Below are 11078 nucleotides of genomic sequence, written 5' to 3' on the forward strand. Positions count from 1 at the left end.
TTATAATGCATAGAATCTGAATCGTATAAGGAAAGATAATCATACAATGAATTGATATCTCTAAATATTCCGAGAATATCTCTAATATAAACCCTATTTCAACTAGAACAAGTAACCTCGAGTTTGGGTCAAAAACATATTCTGAATTTACTTGAACACTCCCCACATTTTCTCTAATGATTATTATATTTTTTTAATTTTTTTTTGTTTTTAATTTAAAAACCCACACACAATGTGTGTGTTTTGGGTCTAGTATCTATTATATAAAGCAAATTATTGGCAATAATGGTTAAATTTTTCAAACTCCTATTATGCCATTTATTGATTGAATTGTTTAAAAAATAAAAATGATATTGCAAAGCTAAAATAGTAAAACAAAAAAAACAAAATCAGTTTTTTTTTTTTCAAGAAATTACAAACAAAAGATAAGGAAAAAAAACCCACGTTTGTAACCGTCAGTAGTATTTTGCTGCCTTTAATTTTTCTTTTCTTCTCGTTTAATTTCCTTAAATTTTTTTTTTTATAAAAGCAAATTGGCAAGCACGGAGTGCATGCCAAGAGGCGTGTGTGTGTGTGTATCAAGAATAAAGTATGTTGATAGATACAATTTGTGAAATAAAATTGAAAAGACAATAGATTATGGTAATCCAAAATTTGGATTGTTAAAGATGTACACTTTCGTCTTGGCATATAATTAATACTTTCTTCTTTAATCTAACGATCTATTTCATTATGTTTCTCCATCGACTTGATTTGTAGTGCTTTTTAAGAAAGTAGCTAGTCAGTAAAAATGAGCATATACTTTTGAACCAAGTCTCTTAAGACAAAATAACGGCTTCCACGATTAATTCCTGAAGAAGAACCTAAAATATAAGCAATGATAATCATTAAACTCGAGGTAAGTACACTTCTCCACTTAGTGAACCTAATTAGTACAGAAAACCTATATATAATACATGAACAGAAGCATTTAACCTCGAACCTCTTGAAGCATCTTTTATCATCGCAGTGGATTCACCCCGAGTATATATAATATCGATCGGTGCTAATTCCTAAACCCTAAATATCTTTGTTGGCAGCTGTAGATCAGATGCAAGTACAAACACCATATATATATATTCTAGTCAATCATAAGGTACTTCAACCCATTTGAGTACCTTACACAGCCAGTATATATGACAAGGTAACTGATTAGAGTATTTGTCTGCTCTCGTGTGGATCATTAGAGGACGAAGCTTCATGGCACTGAGGTTTCAGACACCGACCTTGTATAACATATGTATTAACAATGAAATTACAATTATAGGTTGCTAATTAAGGGACTATGCACGAGGCTTTTGCATAAGATTCCCGATGTGGGATTAAAGAATCTGATTCGTGAACTCTAACATGTACATATATACAGGTCCAGAAGCTATCCATAATTGAACAACGTGAGGCAACTCTGTCTTTACACTAAAGCCAAGGTGGAACTCCAATTTATTAATCATAGCTTCATTTTAATTTTTGGTTCTAATCATTTTCTTAATGCATAGTTGATGAATGACCATCATTAGTATTAGAGTATGATTGAAGCCTCCGCAGAAAGTAAAAAAAAAAACCTAACAGCTACCGTAGTACTTTACTAACTCAAACCCTAGCTAATCAGTAATCCTCCTTGTACTTGCTCCACCACCTCCCAAGACATGTAGCCAAAAACTTATGTATATAATTAATTATGCTTCATGTATACTTATAATTAAGTACGTGGTTATTATCTCTAGGTACACCTTTGATAGCTGGCAGGTTGTGGGATTGTTGCACAAAGCTACTACATTTGATTAGATATACAAATCAAATCTTAGGGATTAATGGACTTCACATTCAGTTCATTGTATCCAAGCTAGTTTCGTCCAATAAAAAGTGTCTACAATATGAAGCTTTCCTTGTTGCTATTAATGGGTTAAGGGACTAATGTATTTAAAATTTTTAAGAGGGAAACCAACATATATATTGCAATGTACAAGATCTATTCATGATCTTCATATTTTTGTTTTTGGTACCGAAAGTGAACCAAAAATATGATTCTTTTATCTAATGATACTTAGTATAACCAAGTCTTTATCAACTGTGTGGCATCTAATAAATGACATGTATGACATATCGTATGCCACATTATTGACAATCTTGACTAAATTAAAAAATAAAAAATAAAACATGTGGAATTATTGTTCACATTTCATATTTTCGGTTAACTAAAATCAAGATTTAAACTCACACCTTAAGAGTATTTTTAGCAATGCTACCCATTTCTAGTCAAATTTGAACCAAAATAGCTAAAACTCATTTTGGCTAGCCACTTTAATTAGAAATATGTCTGCAACAGTTCTCTTTATTTTATCTAGATTTGAATTTATATTATTTATTGAATGAAGAAAAAATAGTGTAAATGTATTTATAAATTACATAGAATCACTTAAAAAGAATGTTTTAATTTTTTTTTTTTTAAATAGAGAGCTTTATCTCGCTCTCTATATTTTGGAGCGAGATGACTAAAAGTTAAAATAGAGAACCACTTAGAAGTCTGGTGCAACTGATAAAATTAATAAAAAGTTAAACATGTTTTCCAAATAGCTAAAGAGATAAGATAGAGAGTTTGTTAAAGATGTTTTAATCGATGAATGATGGTAAATAATATTCATCAACTTAAAATTTGGTACGAGGCTCGCATATAACTACAAATACATGCAAGCACGAGGGTGTATATAGTATTACTAGCTATTAATGCTATAAAATTTGTTTATCAAAGAATGTGATGGTGTTATTGATTTATAATAAAAATTACAAGTATATTACACTAGGTAAAAAGAGTGACCAAGCTATGTAATGCCATGTCATTTGTCACTTCACCTTGTTGTATGTTGACATCATTCAAACAATAAATCTGAATCATTAAACATTTTAAAATCTAATCGCTCATAAGATGTGTCAAAATTTGTGTAAAAAAAAAAGTGTCCCATGATCTGGATCCATGTAATAATATCGACAAGGATACTTTGGTAAAATACCAAACAGCTAGCTCGATTTTTGGAAGTGTCTAAATCATGAAGAATTGGGAAGTGTCCAAACAGCTAGGCCACGGTCGTATATGGCTCATACTTGGAATGGGCCCATGACTGTCTTCAAATTTGTTGTAGGCGGTTCTTAGCAAGTTAGCCAGATATTTGTAATGTTTATACTTGGCTGGTAGGAAATTTCCTATATGAATCAGAACGATAGATAACATATTGATCTGTAGATCTATTATCTATAGAGAGAATATCACAAATGGTCACTCAATTTTTACATGTTCGACACTTTGGTCACTTACTTTTTAAATATATCACTTTGGTCACTCAACTTTAACTCTGTTATTCACTTTAGTCACTTCGTTAATTTTTTTCATTAAAAAAAAATTATTTTTCACAATATCAAGGATATTTTCGACCAACCAATTGTGAAAAACTGAGAAATTTGAATTGGGATGGATAGGAGAAGTGATTAAAGTGAGACAAAATGTCCATTCGGTGACTAAAGTGATTAACAGAGTCATAGTTTTTTTTTTTTGATCAAGAAGAAACTTTATTAATAATGAACTGGTTACAATGATTTTGGGCAACATTTCTTACACAGAAATGACTACTAGACTACACACTGGAAATCTAAAATGACTGACTGAAGGAGAGGCTCCTACTAAAAAGAAAACTTGCACAACAACTAAATGACAAGGACATCATGCACAGAAGCAGTGAATCTTTGACACTCAACTTTGTCAACACTAACTCTCCAACCAGAGTCCACCCGGCCTACCTTTGATCGACCAAGCCTTACACTCGTTGTGGCTTCGAACCCAACCAAATTGAATAGCTGGACCGTCAGACCTGGGACTAAAGTAAACCCAACACCGTCACCACCCTAATATCAACATCGTCAATCCACTACTGCTCCAAATCGCCATCGCCTCTGACTCGAAACCAGACAGGAACGACCCACTAGAAGGCCAAAGATAATTGTCTATGCCACAGCCAGACATTTCCGCCATCGCTGCTGACCCAACTCCAGAACAGGAACTACCCACTAGACGGTCAAAGAGAAGATTGTCTCTGCCACAACTTGCAGTGCGTCCGAACCAACAGCTAAAACCTAACACAAAAAGGCCCTAGACGTAACCCAGGCCCAAACATCAACTAAACCTTTTTTTTTTCTTTTTTTTTTTTGGTACAGCCAAACCCAACTAAATTGAAAAACAAAAAAACAAAAAGAAATGTAAAAACAAAGTTTGAGACCTGGGCCCAATCCTAGGCCCAAAGAGAAAAACTCCCAGCCCAAAGCCTAGAGCACAGGCTGCCCATGTCACCATGCCGCCACCTCGTTAGCCTAGCCCCCGTCATCCCACCAACGGCGACATACCCGTCGCACCGTGCAAGCGCCGACCGTCCATCTTCATCCCCATCACGCTGGCAAGAATCACCTCCCCTCCCAACCCTCTCCACCCCTTTCCACACAACGGCTCCAAACCAGATCCAAGTACGCCCAAACTAGATGGGAACAAGCCGATCCGATCTCAGCACTTCAGATCCTCTCCTCGCCGCCATCGACTCGTCACCACCAGCCAACCTCCCCTTCGACCGTCTGCACTCCAATCTTGGGGAGATCAACAACCACCAGCCGCCGTCCCACCATCTGCACTCCAAACTGAAGGAGCCGCCCTGTGATCTGGACAGCATCACAAACTCCATGCAGCCTTCCCTCCGATTGGGATTATTCAAGGGGCATCCACAACCGGACACTAGATCCACTATAACCCGTCCGACGACGACGCCAGGAGGGCGTGCCGCTGGACGAGAATCGGTTTTCTTTGTTGACTGCAGAGACGGCGCTCTCTCGTCTACGAGATAAACTTGATCTCCCTAATTTTTGTTTTCATTGATTTGTTCCTCTTAATTTTTTGTGCTTATTGACAGAGTCATAGTTGAGTGACCAAAGTACGTGATATATTTAAAAATTGAGTGACCAAAGTGTTGAATGAGTCATATTGAGTGATCATTTGTGAAATTCTCCCTTATCTATATATAGGTTGAAGACAAATTGAATGTCAAGATGTATAGGACGTTCAAAAACCTTTATGATTTACAGAACAGTGTCAAATTTTGGAGTTGGATGAATCCGGTTTATGAATTACCATCTCATTTAATGAGGAATTATTATTATTTGAACAAAATAAATACAACAAAGATCTACAAGGGATCTTTAACAACAACTTGTCTCCCTTCTGAGATGTATAAGGAAAAATTATTAAAGCAAATACTGTTTTGAGTTAACTTATTGCCAAAACAAGCTAATTTGTCGATAACCATATATTGGTCTCCCGAAACAATGCTGAAAATTAATAAAATTGTAACTGAGTTCCTTATAGCATCTTGATAAGTTTGCTTGTAATAATGATTAAGGTATATTTGATAAAATGTGTTATCATTCAGAGTTGGATATGGTCGGTCCTAATAATTTTCGTCAATAAGGTGTCAATTTTTTATTAGCAAATTATTGTATTTTTTTAACGACATTCTTCCGCACATATGTCTTATATGGCAAACTGATTCTATTATGATGGTACGTACTACATTACTTGAGTTCTCAAATGTGGCGAGTCCAAAAGAAATAATGGAATGAAGGTTTAGAAAAGTTTGCCTACCTCTCAGTCTCTATGAAGAAGAGGAGGGAGATCGAAAATTAACTCTCTACCAACTAAATAATTGCAAAGCTGTCTTGCAACTCTCGATCTCACAAACTCACAATCCAAAGTCCCATCAACTTCAGCTTTAAACCAGTTTGTCCAATCTTACACAAAATGACATATTATAAGACAGTTCCAAAAGCGAATTAACATGATTTTATTGGAGAAAGATCAAGAGGGGGGCCAACATATATAAGTGGTACACATGCATGGCTACTAGTAGAATCACGATTATATTTTGCAATGTTAGATATGGCTACAAAATTAACATGAAAGTTAAAACAAGATATAAAGTCTATAAGCATAAAAGACGAGATGAATAATAAAGTAGAGCCAAGCCAAGCCTGAAATTCTGGAAAGGTCTGCCTTGATTACTACATTAGTGTCTTCTTTCTTTGCATTTCTCTTCTCTTGGGCCGCCCTAGGCCCCTAACTAAAGTAACTACAATCATTTTGGGAAAATTATTGGAGAATTCTTCTTTATGCATGTGTTGTTTTGTTAAAAGTTATTTCATTTAGGTATATTTGTCGTTGCAAATTTTAATTTTAAAAACTTAACTTTGTATTATATATTAAGTATAAAATAAGTAGATAATTAACCAAGGATTTAAATGGTGAGTCACAATTTACTTATTGTTCAAGTAAATCCAGAATATGTGTTTGACCCAAACTAGAGATTACTTGCTCTAGTTGAAATAGGGTTTATATTAGAGATATTCTCGGAGAATCTTAGGAGATATCCGATCAATGTACGATTATGTTTCCATGTACAACTCTATCTCTATGTTTGTAATCCTCTATATAAAGAGGCCCCTATTATCAATGAAAGTACAACTCAATTCTCTCCCAATTCAGTTTTCCTTAAACACGTTATCAGCACGACGTCCTAACCCTGAAACAAATAGCCAAACTCTAAATCCGAATACAAAACCTTGAAACCCTTTCGGCCCCCGCCACACATATTGAAGCCCTCCTTCCCAGGAGTCCATAACCGGCGGAGCCACCCCAAGAACAGGCCGGAAACCTACCGAACCGGCCACCGGAAGCTCCAAACCACCTGCAGCAAATATGCCACCGGTTCACCACCTTCCGGACTTCCAATTGCTACCAACTTTTTCCACAAGTAGCATCTCAAACCCAGAAATCCAGAACCGGAAGAAAAACCCTGAAAACCAGCCTAAAACTCACTGAACCGGCTGACTGAATCGTCCGGCAGAAAGAAGAAGCAAAAAAAAAAAAAAAAAGGGAGGAGGAGGAGGCAGCCCAAGCCGCCCACTGACGCAGACCCACTGCCGGCAAGCTCACCAGGCGACACGTTAGCAGCCACGTCAGCAAGTCAGTCAACCAAGGTCAACGCTGGTCAACCCTCCGGTCAACGACTTCCGGCAACTATTCCGGCGACTTTCCGTGCACTTTTCCTGCGACTTTTTCAAGCCAAATTTTCCGGCGACCTATTTCAAGGTAATTTTTACTAAAAGTTCCCGTTTTTATTCAATTTCTCTTCTTTTTCTCGGGGACTTGCAAACTCCCTTCTTCTACCCCCCTTTCTTCATCATACGGGAGACTTAATTAAGCCGACCTGTGGGGGTTCGTGCTCACTCCAAGCTTAGAGCTTGTTGAGATCTCCAAACTTAGAGTTTGTAGAGAATTTATGATCGACCACTTACGTCATTGTTTCGATCTAATCCAATACATCTTGGAATTGAATTTCTTGGAAGCAATTACGCTCAGAAATTCCTAATTTCTTGGAAGCGACTACGCTCAGAAATTTTATATGTTTTCGTGGTAGCTTTTCCCGCTCCGAAACTAACCCTTTTTCTTGTTCTTTTTCAGGATGAGTAACCTGAATAAATTGGACTTTGCTCCATTGGGAACAACTGGCTCTGAATATTACAGGTGGGTTCGTGATATCCGCCAGCATCTCAAGACCGATGGAATCCTAGATACGATTATCGAGCCTAGCCAGGACGTGCTAACTGTTGAGCAAGCTCAAGCTTTGGAAGCAAATAGAGCAGCCTTAGAGGCAAATAAGGCGAAAGCCATCATCCTAGTGACTCATCAGATGGATTATTCACTCCAGTACGAGTGTATGAATGAAGAAGACCCGAGAAGGTTGTGGGTCTCACTTGAAGAAAGATTTGGCAACGTTCGTGACTCCTTGCTTCCTGACCTAGAAGTGAGATGACATAGCCTCCGCTTCTGTGATTTCAAGTCAGTTCTTGACTATAACTCGGAAGCACTTCGCATTAAATCTTTAATGGAATTCTGTGGTAAAGAGATCACAGATGCGATGTTGATTGAGAAGACTCTCTCTACCTTCCCTGTCTCTGCATTGATGGTTGCTAAGAACTATTGAATCGATGTTACTGCAGGACGGATCACAAGGTTTCATGAGCTCATTAGAGCTATGAATATCACTGAAAAGCATGACAACATCCTTGTGAAGAACTATAATTCGAGATCCGTGGAAACAGAGTATATTCCGGAATCCAATTATAGTCGCTCCCTGTTAATGTTTAAAGTTCAGCGGTAGCTAAACCTTTGCTAACGCTGGTCCGATGGGCGGACCGATACTTGTGGTGTTGACTTGAATACACATTTACGCAAGCGTACGTATCATTGTCAAGATAGGGAAATATTATGCCCAAAGTTTATCGTACCACGGGGATTAGTGGCTAACCCACAATCCTTGGGTAATCGGAAATAAAGACACTTAGCAAACAAAGAAAAGAAAAAGAAAATAAATAAAAATGCTAATCTAAGGCACCAAGCCTTAGCAATGCTCGGCTTTGATTTTCACTAAAGCCTAATCAAAACTAAGAGCCTAGTGATGAATATTTACAATGAGTTGGAGTTCAATATTTTGAGAGTTGATTTTAGATTAACAAAATGTAATGAAATGTAAAGCAATTAATAAAAATGAAAATAAATTAATAAAAGTGTAACCAAATAAATGGGAATGTCGGGTGTTAGGGAGGTTCCTTCACCCAATTTCATGTTTCGGAAGCTAATCTAATATAGATGCAAATTTTCTACTTTGGCGGTAGTCATATCCAAGGTGGTTCAAGGCTCAAGGACCGAAATTCCCTTTCATGGTATTCCTACTCCGGTTCAAGGGCCGTAAGAACTCACTTGGCATGAATTAGAGCCGGTTCAAGGGTCACTAATTCACATCAAGAGGCGTAGAGATCGAGGAATTAGACTACTAAGAGACCCGCCCGCGCAATCACGCAACGGGTGTAAATCACCATGCTTATAACCCCTCGAATACTAAATTGAAGGTTTCTAGCTTAAGAATTAAAGGGGGTCAAGCCTCTAACTCCATCCTAGACATGCTCAAAATACACACCCTAGAGTTGACTAGGCTCCTAGACATGCATTTTAACCCAACAAAAATAGATATAAGCATCCATCATATGAAAATTGCATCATTACATTAAATTAAACATCTTCTACACAAAATTTGGGTTAGGGACACAACCCTAACCCTCAACAAGGAAATTACTCACAACCCATAATTATAGACATCAAAATTACAAAATTCAAATACAAAAGAGACGAGAAGTGTAGGAGAAAACAAGAATAATCACAACTAGCTAAAAAGCTAGCATGACTAGTCTTGAATTACAACTCCTACAATTACCCAAGTCTTGAATCTTGTAGAGGAGATGCCTTTGATGAATCTTTGAAGCTTTGGGTGAGTAAATCCTTCAAATCCCTAAAATAAAACTAAAGAAAAGATGGAAAAATGGTGGAGAATGATGGGGAAGAGAGCAGCCCAAAGGGGCTGCCTCTGTTTTGTTCGTGCGGCTCTGTGCTCTCTGTAGGGTTCTCTCCAGAGTATGATTATGCCTATATATATACAAGGGTGTGGCTGGTTGTGATTGTAAGGAGAGAGTAGAGCGAATGGACAGCCATGATTGAAGAAGAAGAAAAAATATATGGTCCGTGTCCCGTGAGGCTGGGATAGAAAGAAGAAAAAATATTCTCTTTTCTGCTACGTGTCAGCTTGTAATTAGCTCAAGCTAATTGAACCACCATTGCTTAATTGCTGCCCCACGTGATGGAAGTAGTGGTTAATTAAGCAAATGGTTTGATTAATATTAATTAATCAAACCAATGATTAATTAATCCAACTTATTTTTCTTCAATTTTCTTCTCTTCTTCCTCGAAATTAAAATACTTCCGCACACAACATCATGACTAGTGAAGTTCCGCTCTCTTGTTAGCGTCAACCACAATTGACCGGCATCGACTATTTCGTCCTTTTGTCAGAAACTCCAATTGCTCCATTTTTGCGTCATTTTCTTTTGATTTCCGTGACTCCGCTTATTTCCTACAAATTAAATAAAAGTGGATTAATTATATATTAATTGACTTAAGGATTAGCTTAATTCTAGTATTTTAGATATAATTACACGTATAAAAATACGTGTAATCAGGTGTTCTCAAAGCTTCCGCTACCTGTCAAGTAAAATACAGAGGGCGTCAGAGGGAGACCATGTTGGGCGGTCTTCTCTTCTACGATGCCTAAGTTAGTCAATGTATTTGTGTTGACAAAGTAACAGTAGGTAAGTATTGAATGCGTAATTAATGAGGAGAGAAGAGAGAACCTTTTATAGGTGAAGAAGGAGCTGATCTTCTTCATGTTTTCAATGTGGGACTGATATGCTTCAGTCCCCAGCTTCTGGAGCTTCTGATGCTGTTTTGGCGCGGCGCGTCAGCGGTGATCTAAGGGTAAGTCGGGGCTCAGGCGGTAGCATGAGCGTGGCTCTTTATAGCTAATTATGCTTGCAAATGCCTATGTAAGTACAAGTCCCCCAAGTCCCTAGTTAAGGAGGGCAATCTTGGTTGGGGAGTTGCCTAGCGGTTCGAAGCGTTGCTTCCGCCAGTCTTGCCAAAGCATAATTAGCGTCAGTGCGTTGTCAACCATGGACTTACTTAACAAACGCTTTGTACCCTTTCGGGTGGGCCCTGCCAGGTGATAGACTCATAATTTCATACATTTTTATACCCTTAAATATCGGATTCTAGGCTTAGTTCTTGTCATTTTTGAGTCTTTTAATTTGTGTTTGTGTTTTACAGGTTAAATTGGAGAAAAGAAAGATTTGGTGCTTAGAGTCACGTAGGATTGAAAGGATGCTGGCCATCCTGATTTTCCAGAATTGTCTCTGTTTTGCGTCAACTTCAAGTATTAAACTGTACCTTCTCACAAGGAACTAGCAGGCGAGTCTTATACCACTGGAAAGATACGGATGTTAGCTTTCTGAGGAATTTTACAGAAGTGGATTCGCATCCTTCTGGAGGAAGTTATGATGATTTAAGC

Source organism: Rosa rugosa, chromosome 2, assembly GCF_958449725.1.
Source record: "Rosa rugosa chromosome 2, drRosRugo1.1, whole genome shotgun sequence".
Taxonomy (NCBI): domain Eukaryota; kingdom Viridiplantae; phylum Streptophyta; class Magnoliopsida; order Rosales; family Rosaceae; genus Rosa; species Rosa rugosa.